Source organism: Varanus komodoensis, unplaced genomic scaffold (assembly GCF_004798865.1).
Source record: "Varanus komodoensis strain SLA01 unplaced genomic scaffold, ASM479886v1 scaffold3, whole genome shotgun sequence".
NCBI classification, from domain to species: Eukaryota; Metazoa; Chordata; class Lepidosauria; order Squamata; family Varanidae; genus Varanus; species Varanus komodoensis.
Window position 1 is genome coordinate 23,058,709 of NW_025335761.1, and position 14,171 is coordinate 23,072,879.

A 14,171-nucleotide genomic window follows, 5' to 3' on the forward strand; every position below is an offset into this window, starting at 1 on the left:
ATTTCTATGCCGCCCCTTGCCGAAGCCTCAGGGCGGCTTACAACACATTCGTGTTATTCGTGTGTTGCATCTGTACTCTGGTCATTTGACAATAAGTCTCTTCATCTGTTTACATAGGCGTTTACCTCTCGTCCAAAGGTGCCCACTTGGATATTTACAAATAATTATAATATATATTATAATTTATTTTAAGTATTAATGTCAATAAGATTATTTATATATGTATTTATATATTAATTATTATTTTATAATTCAATATGTCCGTTGTGTGTTGCAACAGACGTACTAAATGTGTCCGTCTGGCTGACGATCTTAACTGGGGTTTAGTTTTGGGGTAGTTTTGTTTTTGAACATCCTGAAAAATCATGCTAGGGCTTATTTTCTGATTAGGTCTTATTTTTGGGGAAATATGGTATTTGGTGTCAAGAGTATATATATGATCAAATGGGAGTGGGACAGAACTACAGAACTGTGTTCCTTCATTTGCACACTTAAACTAAAGCTGAGGGAGCTGAATAGACCTTTGGCTACATTTCGGTGAGGATACTCTTCCCGTTCAAAGAAGAAGCCATTCCTTCTTTGAAGCAAATGATATTTGTGATTAAGAATTCAGGTTTGTACTCAGGTGTACATGGCATGTTGTTGTAAGGATTTTTTTTAAGTTCATGGCCAGTTAATTTACAATTTATGCATAATCTCATGAATATAATAACAGAAGACATTCTTTTTGTCATTTCTCTCTGAAACTGATGCATCTCAGGGTCATAATACCCCTTCCTCTAATAATAAGACTTAACTTGCTTTATGCTTTCTCTTCTAGGAGGGAAAGAGTTATCTGTTGCAGAGGTTTCCAACCTTTTTGGGTTTGTGGACATGGACAATGTTACAAAATGTCTGCCACAGGGGTTGCCCATTCACAAAATGTCTGCTGTGCTGGACAAGCCCAATCATAGGCCTCCCTTACATTTAGGACCCCGAGGGTATGGAATGGGCTTCCACGGGAGGTGGTTGAGGCCCCATTGGTGAGGGTGTTCAAAGATAGGCTGGACATGCACATGGTGGGCATGTCGTGAGTGGAGCCAGGGGTCAGACTAGATGGCCCAGGAGGCCCCTTCTGACTCGCTCTGTTTCTGTGTTTCTATGTTACTGTTCTAGTTGCTATTTGAAGTGCTCCCAAGCTTCCTCTCAACATTAGGCTGATTCTAATCTGCTCAGGCCTGGTTTTCTTACTTTTTCACCCTGCTGGGTTGGCCTCAGCAATTCACTGATTGCCTGACTACCAGATCTCCCCTCTTGGCAACCTCATGGCAACAGGGCTCATCCCTTCCTTCCATCCACCTACCATCTTCTTAAGAATATTTCTGGAACCATGTTGGCCCCTGAGCAGTTCTGAGTAATAAAGACCACTTGAAATTATTGTTAATATTTTAAAATTAAAATAAGCCAAATTGTCTGCAATGTATTGTGCAAACACAGGAGAAATGTCAGAGATTGCCACTTTGCCTAACTTAATGTATTGTGTACATCAAGAGAAGTGAAATGACTTTCTTTTCATAGCATGCACTTTTTTAGAGGAAAAAATACATTTTAAAAGTTTATTTCTTGAAGAAAGATTTCCCTCTTGTACTGAGAAAAATGTAGCATGGAGAGCATTTCTTCCTAATTTTATTTACTGGTTCTCTTCTGTCTAAAGGCATACACATCATGGAACTACATTGTCTGCAATGTATTGTGCAAATACTTTTTCTTCTGACTAAATTTCTTCATCAGATTTTCCCCTCTTCACAAATAGCAGCAAGTAGACTTACAACCTTATATAGCAAGAATGATATGGAAGATCTTGGAGTCCATTGGCTAGTTTCCAGAAATTATTTTTTTCCTGTTTTAGTTTTGCAGTGGCCACAGGTTTTTTTTCCTTAGGTATGTTCCCTCTTCATTGCTTCCACTGTTCTCCTTTCCTTCTCTCCCTTCTCAGTACCATTCTGTTTCCTAAACTCTCCCACAAACACTGCTTTCACTTTTTGACATGTTAGCTAGCAATTTTAAGTATAATGAGAATTGTATTTTCTCTATAAAAAAGCAAATGAGTTACTTTTGGGGATATAACAGCAAGTATTCCATGTTGGGTAAAGCAAATGCATTTGAAACACCACTGAATAGTGGTGAAACCACAAAATGGTTCTAAAGAACAAGAGTTTGGAAAATGGAATAGTTTCATAAAGGGTTGGAAACATAAAAATCAATTTATATTTGATTTGAAATTAGATGATAATGTAATGCATAAGTAAGCACATTTGTTATATTATTAGACTGAAAATCTGAGAATAAATCCACTGTACTCTCTATATGGATTGGGTCCACTTCTCCCAAAATATTCCAAAGTATTTTAGATTATGAATCTGCACAGGAAGAAGAGGTAGAATGCTAAGGTTAACAAGCTTTGAGATAAACCAATCAGCTGTTGAGAACCAGACAACCTCTGGTTCAGGAGGAAACACAAGGAGGGTCAAAGGGGGAGGGCTATGGCTATATCAGCATAATGGTTTGACAACAAGTCAACTAAGTAATATCCAGAATTCCCAGTGTCTTGCCTGCAAGCAGTCCAAACTTACCCGAGGGTGGAGACAATTCCATTGGTAGATAGGGAGGATGGGAATTCAGTTTGGAATCTGCTCTGGTATGGGCAAGAACTAACTCCCCAGATAAGAGTCTTAACTTGATAGATAATGACTGTTACTAATTACCATTAGCCCAACACAGATAGTACTTTGAAGTGTCTTGTGTTCTGCAGGAAAAGGAACAGGTGGGAGTTTGGGAGGAGAGAGTTACAGGCTTGCCACACTCGCTTCCTGATTCTGTCACTTGCTGAACTAGTGATCTTGAGCTAATGATCAGCTAATGTTCAGCTAATGATTTCGGGTTATAATATATCTTTCTTCTGGATTAGCTTTCCCAAAGAGCCACCAAACCCCACCATATCTTTCAATGATAGTGAAAAGACTCTTCAGTGAAAGATACTTTTGAAATGGTTTTCTTTTGGACATGATTGCTATAATTGTGTTAGAACAGGATGGGGAATGTTTGACCTCCAGATGTTGTTGGATGGCATCTCTCATGATTTCTCACTATTGGCTGTGCTTGATAGGGCAGATAGGAATTGCAGTCCACCATCTGGAAGACCATACATTTCCCAACACTGTTCATAAAAAACCCCCTGTTCTTATGAAACAGTACTACCTAAAAAATGGGTATTTAAATTGAGTTGGTTGTTATATGCTGTGCCTGAATAATATAATTGAAAGGCTTGATTAATTATTTAAATTGTATTTATTTATTTTTTTATTTAAAACTTTTCTATACCGTCCCCTCACAGACATCTCGGGGTGGTTTACAGCAAATTAAGTATTAAAGTATTTCCACAAAATATAGGCAGGTTCATTGAAAAGGGTCAGTCTAGCACCTGAGTGACATGGGTCGGTTGGTCTGTATTCCATCCATCTTACCTCTCCCTGCACCTCATTCATTGCATATGACATGAAAGGTGGTAGGTGTATCAGATGTGTGCTGTAACAGGGTAAACATGCCCTTAATGATGACAATGGACTTTTAGTTTTGAGTCCCTGTGTGATAACCTTCAACAAATAAATATCTTAATTTACATTTAAGGGGTAAAGTCATTAAAAAACACTTTTGTTTTACATATGTTTTGTTTTAGAAGCTTTTAAGACTTTGTTTTCTTTTACACTGTAAAAGAAAGTGTAAGATTTTAAGTGTGTTTTTCAAGTTCCTTTAAACTAATCAGCATTTTCAAGACTTTCTTCTAAACTAGTCAGTCTTTCTAACACATTAACATTTTAATATTTGATACTGCAAACTGTTGACCTTTTCACTTTTGGCAAGAGAGAGACAGCTTATAGATTTAAGGTTCTAGTCCTTAATGCACAGTGATGAACAGATGCAAAATACTGCATTTCAAAGTCTCCTAAAAATATTTCCACAACAAATTACTGCTCATTATTGAACATTCCACAGTTTTGCCATTGTGTTTGAAGTAAAAAACTGGTAACTTGTAGTCTCACATTCATATTAACTGTGTTTCTGCTGCTGCCAAGGAGCCCTGAGCAACAGAGAATGCTATTTGTAGCTGAGGAAAACCCTAAAATAAACAGCACTTGAAAGCAGAATAGACAAGCAAAAATCATTCTGCCTTTGGATGTTAGACTTCTGGAAGAGGAATAAAACCCTGAACGTACTGGTCAGATGATGGTGAAGAGGCTGGCAAAATATTTGAGATCCAGTCTTCTCTTCTTTATTCTGGGAATAACAGAGGTTGACAGGAAAAAAATATCTATAGAGGAAGTGCTAGCTAGAGTATTAACAGTAATGAACTCATAAAGATGACTTGGCCTCAACTATCTGGTAGGATCCTCAGTCTCTGATGGTACAAGGAAGATTTTTTCCTCTTTGGCAGTGCTTCTAGGCTTTGACTATCGAGTTTCTTCATGACTACTAAAAACTTCATAATTCTTTCAGTGTGTGTGTATTTGTGCATGGTGCGGAAGAGGAAGAAGCAGTTGAAATAATGTGAATAAAAGGGGTTGCAGTATTATGAAGCAAGAAGGAAGACAAGCAGGGCCACATAAAATACATACAGAGAGAGAACACATGCACACATACTATGAGCTTTTAAAAATGAACAGATAATCTCATGTTTATTGTTTCATGGTGTTTATCAAATTCATGATCAAATGTTTTATTGTTTTGATGAGTTTAGGAAGATTGTCAGCTTAAATACCTTTTTACAAGAACCTTAGTACAATACTAAGTCTTTGAACTAATGCATGTTGGTTTCTTGTCCAAGCTTTGCTGTGTTCTAGATTAAGAACAATGAAGAGATATGCAGTGTTCATATTAGATACCGCATTAATACCATTTTAACAGTGCTCTCTGGATTTCTATTTCTATTAGTTTATTCCTTTTATTGCCTAATTTGGATTAAAATGTCTATACACAGCTTTCCATATGTAATGTTGCTGAACACTTATCTTCAACTTGCATTTGAAGGGTATGTAAGCCTTCATTGCTTAACAGTATGCTTTTACATCAGTTACTATAGTTTCACAGCTAACTATAATTGACACTTTAGGTCGCTTTTCTTTGTATATTTTAAGCATGGGTTTTAGTTTAATAAGAATATTATTATATAAAATGGAATGCTGTGACTGTACAAAATGGTTTGCTTTAATAGCTTTCATTAAATACTGAAGTACAGTAAATATTGCTTTGTAAATAGTAACTGTGGCATGGCTTTATATATGTGAATAGTATTTCTGAATTTCCCAGCTTTAAATAAACAGCAGTTGAGCAATGTGAACCTTGGCAAACAATTCTAGGGAAACATAGTAAGAACATCTTAATAACATAATTTGGAATAAAAATAACATATAAAATCAATTATTTGTACACTGCAGGAAATTGAGCAAGGAAAAATTACCAGAAATATTTGAAATGTACCCTTTTCTGAATGGGGGCACAACTGAAATTCACTCAGATTCTAGCTGCAAAGTCAGAGCAACATTATTTTTATAAGGAAAGCTAAAATGTTGTATTTAAAATAAAAACTTACCTAGCAGATGACTGAAGACCATTTGTAGAAGCTGTGTCTCCAAATACTGAAACACACTCCCCAGGTAGGGAGCTTTCTGTATTAGAAATGCATTCTGCACACTAGCTTTGCAATTTATTTTTCTCTACTGTGTCTGTCTCATTTGCTGGTGCTGCTTCATTTTGTTGCTGCTTGCTTCCAGTTTACTCCCAGTTATTCCAAATCCTAGGGTTGGCTTTCTAAATAATCTAGATTATTCTTCTTACAATAGGCTAAGAAAAGGAGCTTTCATTGGACTTTGCATCTTCTCAAATGATAGAGGCAGATATGTCAATTCTAGTTAACTCATATGTTCAGTATTTATCAAATATTAATTGAAAGCTTCAGCACTCGGTAAATCCAGTCTGCTTTTGTCACATGAATTCCAATACTGAAAACTTCATTCTGTTCTCCAAAATCCAGTGCGTTGAGGATATATATTGTATTGAAAGGTAGAAAGGGCAGAGTCAGTGGACTCCAGGCTCTGTCTTAACTTTTCACCTGCACAGCCTGCTTTTGGTAGGGATGTTGAACAGTCTGCTCTGCTTCTGTCAAACACAGATGTGAAATGCTGCTTACGAACAGGGGAGAAACTCCCAAAGGGTGTAGTGTGTGTTGTGTCATATCTCAAGACAAGGAGCAGGCATGGCATCAATGAGTTGCTTGTATGAGCTATTCAAGTCAGGCAGTGGACTGATGGGATGATGTTTTCTATATATAATTCACTAATTATTTTTCTGATGGGTCGCAATGCTTACTGTTAAGAAGAAAATGCAAATAATTCAACAAGGTTTAATATGACCTTCTTGTCTGAATAATTTGTAACCAAAGAACACCTTCCTATTACTGAAATGGATGTTTATTTCCTAAGCATTTGAAAGGCTTTCCTCTGTCCCTGATAAGACTTCCACTCCTTTTTCCCCCCTTTTTGTAGCTATCTGGTTTTAACTGCTTCTGAAAAAAAAACATTGCAAAATTGCATTTACATGTTATTTTATTTTTTTAAAATTGGATGAAATCATTCACTTGTTTTAGAATATGTGCTTCAGATTCAAAACCTTAACTATATTTACTTGGAAGAAAATTCTTCTGATGTATGTAATTCATATTTAATACTGCAGTGTTAATAAAGTTGTCATTATAAATCTTCACAGCTCTCCCCCAATCAAAATATAATTTCTGATCTTAGTATACCTCTTGGATTTCCTTTTTTAAGAGGCTTTCTCATTTTAATATCATATGGATAATACTCTCTTGAGGTTAAAGTTTGTGGCTTAATTTATACACACAGAGGTAGCATACGTAAAGTCAAGCTTAAGTACAAGCAAATTAGTTACTTCACTAAAGTATAAGATGAAATTAAAAGAATTTTATAATGATCAATTTCATTGGACAGTAATGCAATGCTATCTCTCTAACATCAATTAATATAAATGACTTCTAGCACAATAGAGCCCACTATTGCACACACTATGAGTGTAAAATATTGGTTGTGAACTTAACTCATATCTGGTGGGAGCATCCTCTTAGTAGACTTCCAATCGCAGGGTGCTCTTGACTATGGAAGATGGAACAAAGCATTTACTGTTGGTTCTTCCTTCCCTTTTATACCCTTGTGCCTCTGAAATTTGCTCAGGAATGTTTGTGAACCTGTTGGAACAGTGTGATGATAGTACTGGGAGAAAAAGAAAGGAGGGATGACTGATGGAAATTGCCTTTCACTTCAGCTGATTTCATTTGTGGAGTTGTTAGGGTCCAAGCCATTGGTAGCAAATACCTGCTTGAGAAGAAAGGTGAGAGAAATAACAAAGATGTCTCTTACTTCTTTTTACTAACTAGCTCATCTTCCTTTTGCTTGGTTGGTTCATCCACATTATTAATGATAGCTGTTGCTCTAACCCTATCCCTCATACGTCTTTTTGCCTGATATATATCAAGAGCCATAAACTCAAAGGCTCTGAAATAAAGCAGATTATTTTGTCTATAGTAACTTTAGCTTATGTGTGGCCAGGCTGGCTTGGCCAGAGAATCACACTTATGTACATTGTGTGATTTTGGTAAACACAGGATATGGCTGGGTTCATGCTATGATATGCATTTGTGTTCATGTGCTGGATGGGGGCTCATGTTGATGGCTATGTTACACATGAGTCTGCAGTAATCATAAACTAAAATGTTAATATGTGTGTGTATCCATGTGTATGCTTGTGCACATGCAAATCTTATGGAAATCATGTGGAAACTCTTGGTAAGACCTGAAAAATATGACACATGAGCTGTGAAGTTTCCTGGCTGTGAAGTTTCCTGGCTGTGAAAATTCTTGTAAAATTGAGGATGTTGTTAGAGTAACTTGAAATTGAATAATATAAACTTCTGCCCTTTCTGAGGCTGTACTTTGCCTTGCCCAATTACGGCTCAGCTTTCTTCCTCTTCTGATTAGTTGGAATAGGCTATGCAATATTTTGACCACAGCAATAGCTTCTTTGATCTCATTCTCATTTAGTGCTAAACAACACATTATGTGAAATGCATATTTCTTTTATGTGAAATGCTTGCTCTTTTATTTACTTCTGTGAAAGAAGCGGGACCACTGTGTGTGGATCAGGGAGGTTTAAACCTTCCTACCCAGCTACTTTTTTTCTTTTAATTGTACTCCATGCACACTGGGAAGCTTTAAAAAAAAAAAAGCGACCAGGTGGAAGGATTTAAACATGCCCTACCTATGTGTAATGTGCCTGTCAGGATCAGGACTGTGCATTCTTACAGAGAGGTAAACAAAAACATGAGGACCGCCTGCTTGCTATGTAATTAATGTAGTGGGTAGTTTAGCCCTTTAGAAGATTGTGCTCCTGGCATGGAAAAGCCTGTTGCCCAAAGATGTGTGTTTCCCAAATGAACTTGCAGAAGGTGCTGGTTAGCCTGTTTTAAAGATAAATTCTCTAGCATGAAACTAAATTTGTTTTGTTTTCCAGATTTGTATCAGGAAAATAAATTAGATGTTATAAATGAGATCTAAAAGATTTAGGTTGTGAGATTGTTAGTAAAAAGAGTGACAAAAAGGTCAGGGTGGATGAAGAAATGCAGAACAGTCTTATAGATTTTTTTCATTTTTCCAGTGTTTCCTGAAACACTTTTCTGATAAAGAACCACCAGTTAATGTTTTCTGTTTTACTGTGCTAATAGTAGATGGTCTACTTTTCTCTCTCAGTCACACACTCACAGAGAGAGAGAGAGAGGAGAGAGATGAACGGATGACAAGAGAAAATCTTTGATGGGTTTTCTGATGTGTTTATTAATGGGATTCATTGATTCCTAAAAAAAAATGTTTCAGTCCTTTTGTCTTTGCGAATAGTTGCAACTAAAACAAATAAAACTAATTTTTTGAGTCCTTGTTCAGTGGGCTATGGGAAGGCAGTATTGCTCCTATACAGTAATTATTCATAATTTCAGTTGCAGTTGTTCTACCTTGTGAACTGAATATGTGATAATTATTCAACTAAATTAAATCTGTCTTTAAAGCCGTAATTTTACAGTCAGTTTAATCTTCCGCACAGAAATTTGCATCTCAGAGAAATCAGTAAAATTTATAAAAGCAAAGGCAACCTTCAGAGGTCAAGAGGTTTTTAAAGTTATATTTTACAATAAGAATATTTTAGCTTAATTTTTATGACAAAAAAAATCATTCTTACTATTATACTAGATGTGAAAACTTGTTCCTCTTTTTTAAAACTGAAAGAATAATCCATTATAAAATGGAATAAGAATTTGGCTTCATAAAATGGGAAGAAGAATGAAGTAAAAAAAGTTTTGTAGAGGAGCTTATGTTTGGTAGTCACTTTTTTACAGCAGAAGAGCTTATTATTTAGTGATGGAATCTTCCTAAAGCCAGTTAAAAGATTAAGGGCTGCTGCCCTAAGTTTTTCACATTATTTTGCTGTGCAGATGAAATAATAACTTGCAAAATAGAACTATTTAGATCCCTTTTCAGCAAGCATGCTAACTGCGGGTAATTTAAAATGGGTGTTTGGGGTGATAGGAAGCTTCTCCTGGGCCTGTAGGAGAGGCTAAGCCAGCACTTAGTTGTGTCATAGAATGCTGGGGCTGGAAACAGAATAGGGTGAAAAAGGGAGACTGTGTGTTATACCAATTATATCAAGTTTGCTCTTTCATTTGGTGTAGGACAGTTGACCAGATAAGAAGAGTGTACATCACTCACATGCTACCTTTAACCTATCTGGTAACATCTCTGAAACAAAGATAAAAATGAAGAGATTTAGAATGTAAAGGGGCACTAGGTTGGCTCAAGGTAGTACTTGAGAGACCCCACACATCACTCTGATACAGAGGATTCTGGAGTATACAGTGTTTTTTAATGCAATGTAATCCTGCTTTTCTTGCCCACCCTCATGAAAGGTCTGTATCGTTGCACCCATTCATAACAGACCACTGGAGGCACCTGGAAGACCAGATTATATATTTTTTGGCTTCAGGCTGAATCCTCACTCTACTCAGCACTAATTTAGAAATATCTGTATATTTTCTCATGAATGAAATAATGTGTTCAAAAAAGTATGTTCCTCAGATTATCTATATTTTAAGTAGTATCTTCTTTATCTGCGACTCTGCATTTTCGTAAAGTATACATCAGATTTTATGTTGTAAGCATTGATGGCTGGTGGACTCAGAAGTTGTTAGTGAGGGTTGGCTTACTTCGTTTCTACCTTCTAGTGCTCAGGGGTAGCTTCAGAACTCTGTCCATTTTCTGCCCCTTCCTTAAGCTCTCTTTCAGTGTCTCTTCATGGTAGGTTATGAAGCTTTTGTTGTTGTTAGTCGCGAAGTCGTGTCTGACCCATCACAACCCCATGGACAACATTCCTTCAGGCCTTCCTGTCCTCCACCATCCCCCAGAGTCCACTTAAGCTCACACCAACTGCTTCAGTGACTCCATCTAGCCACCTCATCCTCTGCCGTCCCCTTCTTCTTTTGCCATCTATTGTTTCCAGCATTAGATTCTTCTCCAGGGAGTCCTTCCTTCTCATTAGGTGGCCAAAGTATTTGTGTTTCATCTTCAGTATCTGGCCTTCTAAAGAGCAGTCAGGGTTGATCTCCTCTAGGACTGACTGGTTTGATCACCTTGTGGTCCAAGAGACTTGCAGGAGTCTCCTCCAGCACCACAATCCAAAGACCTCAATCCTTTGGCACTCTGTCTTCCTTATGGTCCAGCTTTCACAGCCATACATTGCAACTGGGAAAACCATAGCCTTGACTATACACAATTTTGTTGGCAGGGTGATGTCTCTGCTTTTTAGTATGCTGTCTAGATTTGCCATAGCTTTCCTCCCCAGGAGCAAGCGTCTTTTAGTTTTAATACATGTCCTAGCATCTCTTGCACATGGGATGTTGCTGTTTCAGTGTTCTAGACAATGAGAAGTATTAAAGGCATGACAGGAAGAACTCTTGTGAAGTCTGTTAGTTACAGTTGCCTGATACATATGGTGGAGAGAGAAGGGGAAGGTTTGGCTGTGGTGGAGGTATTCAGGCTGTAATATGATGCTGTTAATTGGAATGTTGAATGGGAACCTAGGCGCTCTGGGCTCCAGTTGGCACTCAGCCATGAAGCTCACTGGGTGACCTTGTGCCAATCACTTAGTCTCAACCTACCCTGCCTAATCAGGAGAGGAAGGTGAGGTAAGCCACTTTGGTTTCCTTGCAGGAAGGAAAAGTCAGGATATAAATGTAATGTAATAGCAATAATGAGCATGAGAACAGGAGAACATTTGTGATGAAGTTTTCTGAAAAGTGATGGAGTTCAAAGTTCAGGCTTGGGAATCATAGAAGAGTAAAGTTGGAAGGGACCACGAAGGCCATTGAGTCCAACCCTCTGCTGTGTCAGGACACCAGTTCACACCATTCCACTCAGATGACTAATTCATTTTGAATGTCTTTAGTCTCGGAGAGCCCAAGCAACTGGGCTCTCCAGGCAACTGAGCAAGGAAATTGCATACTGATGTCCTTTGTTTGTTTGTTTATTCATTTAAAATATATTTTAGCAAAGTCTATTCTGAATGGAGTCCAGGGAAGTTCTTTCATCACTGGCTGAGATTTTAGCAATAACGTCAATATGAAATATTTCTAAAAATTAGTGGTTGGAATGTCAGTTCTTTAACGGATTTTAATAACAGGATTATGTTGTTGGCAGGATTACAGCTATGCATATCTTTGTCTTTTTCTCTATCTGACAATTCTAGTTGCCATAACAACTTGATTGTACCCTAGCATTTCCTGCTTGTAGTTAAGGTTCTTTCAATACTGCTGTTATGAAATATAATTTTTAGGACTTTATCATTCATACCCATTTTCCCAAATATCAAGGTGCACCATTCCTTCTCATACTGAAATGGATGGCCCTGTGTTAACTTTTATGTCAGAGTTATGGAGCCACCCAGAGAAAATATAATTATCTCTGTGTAACAGCAGGTATGCAGGAAAGGAAAATACAGGGGGAAAAGGGAAATCCCTCAGTATACTAGGTTGTAATGGGGATATGGTCTTACGCATTTGGAAGCCCATATGCCTACCTTAGATATTTTAAACTGAGGGGATTTTCCTTTTCTTGGTTTAAACATTCTTGGAATCATGCTTTAGAACAATGGTTTAACCAGCTTTTCTTTCTGTGTGAATAACTGTCCAAAGTGGCTTACAAAAATTAAAACAACATTTCAGGACCAAAACAACTTCTTTAAAAGATGCTCTTGTATCCAAATTAAGCCCTCCCCAGGACAGTTTAAGTTGCATTCCCATGCCTACAACTCCCAGCGTGCCTCAGCCATAATGTCTTTTTTCTGTATAAATATTGTGACCTTAAGCTATAAAGGTAATATATAAAGAGTTTTAAAAGTCCTGTGGATAGAAAATAAAAGTCAGGGAAGTGTGTTGTTAAGAGTGCACAGCTCTGTTGGTGTTTTACACTGCGCTTACATACATGTGCTGTGATGGAGGATTCGGGGGTTGCTGCTTTAGCTTGAACTGAGCACTGCAGTATCATTGTGCTAAAGAATGAATAAAAGCTAAACTTCCCAGTAGTGTAACTCCTGCAACTGTCAACTTATCATGTGCATATGAGATTTGATGTTGTATCCACTGGTGCCAGCCACTCTGCTAATGTAGAGCCTGCACTACTTGTGCAAGTTTCAAATCAATACTTAGATTTCACTTGTGCAAGCTATACCACAAGTGTGTTTATTCAAATTATTTTGAGGTCAGCTTTCAGACAGAATCCCTCCCAAGATGGCTTACAGCTTAAATATCATGTAATAAAAGATCAATATGCTAATGCTATTTTTTATTGTACTGTATTGTTGTTCTATAGGCCTGCAAAATTTTTATTGCGCACAAATGTTTTTATTGGAAGTTAATCTGTTTTAAATTGTTATAATTGTTGGATTTTGTATATTTTAATTATATTGTGTAGTGTTTTGAGAGCACTATGCTTTTATGGTATATAAATGGTTTAAAGAAATAAAGGCATCTTTCTTTGTGAAAGAGTGTGGCCAGTAGATCATCACCTTTGCAGCAGCATCCTCTAGTGTTTGTGTGTTGGTGGACCTGACTGTTCTTTGTTGTGGTCTCTGTGCATCACACTTATGGGTGCTGTCCTGCACAGTGCCTATTTTCGGGAAGATTCTCTCAGCTGTAAAAGGTTTTGGTGGGAACTCCACTCCTCTGGGTAGCTGGGCGGGGGGGGGGGGGGGTTATACATTATAAATTATAATGTATAAAGAGTATTTGTTTAAAGAATTGCAACATATCATAGAAAGAAAAACATTGCTGAATTTAATCCATATTTTCTTTCAAGAACAAATATAGTTTTGCCATATTAAAAAAAAAATTGATCTACAGCATGTAGATACTGACCATGAATTTATGTAGAAGTGGCAATACAAAATTCAAAACTGCAACATCTTATATATTTTTTCAAATTATCCATTTATAGGTATTTAAATGTCCAATCACAAATCCAAATACTTGATCTGAATTTCCATTGTGAACAAAGGAAAAGTAATTTTAATCTTCTGTTGCTCTTTAAAGAATGAATTACAGTTTTAATTAGTGGAAGAATGGTGTTCATAGTTAATATAATTCTTGCCTTTAGAATGAGAAGATTATAAAAGAATAGTGCAGAACAGTAATCTTTAAAGTATTTATCATCTATTTCAAAGTGAAACGTGTTTGTTCAAGTTCATTACAAAGTCCTTGTTCTAGAGAGTGCTAAAAATTATGCTGTCACAATTGTATCTAACTTTGTGCTGCCACTTAACTCTCATGTGGCACATTCAGTGTTTACCTTCTACTCATGTGGAAGAGTCCATGTCACATGTCTCAGAAAAAGATATAGAGGTATGTCCGTATGTGGTCTAAGGTCTTGAACTGCTTGACTCATACCACTTCCTTTTTTATGGAAGAGCAAACACACAGACAGGTTTATACAGATTAGAATTATACAGACGTCTGCTATATTCAGGTAATC

At 37.0% G+C, this 14,171-nt stretch overlaps 1 protein-coding gene across 1 annotated transcript in view; it reads left to right on the top strand.

The window, feature by feature from the left end:
• The window catches only part of AVEN (apoptosis and caspase activation inhibitor), a 137,973-nt gene that overhangs the window by 48,825 nt on the left and 74,977 nt on the right, over positions 1 to 14,171 (top strand). The gene's annotated exons all lie outside the window — the stretch shown is intronic.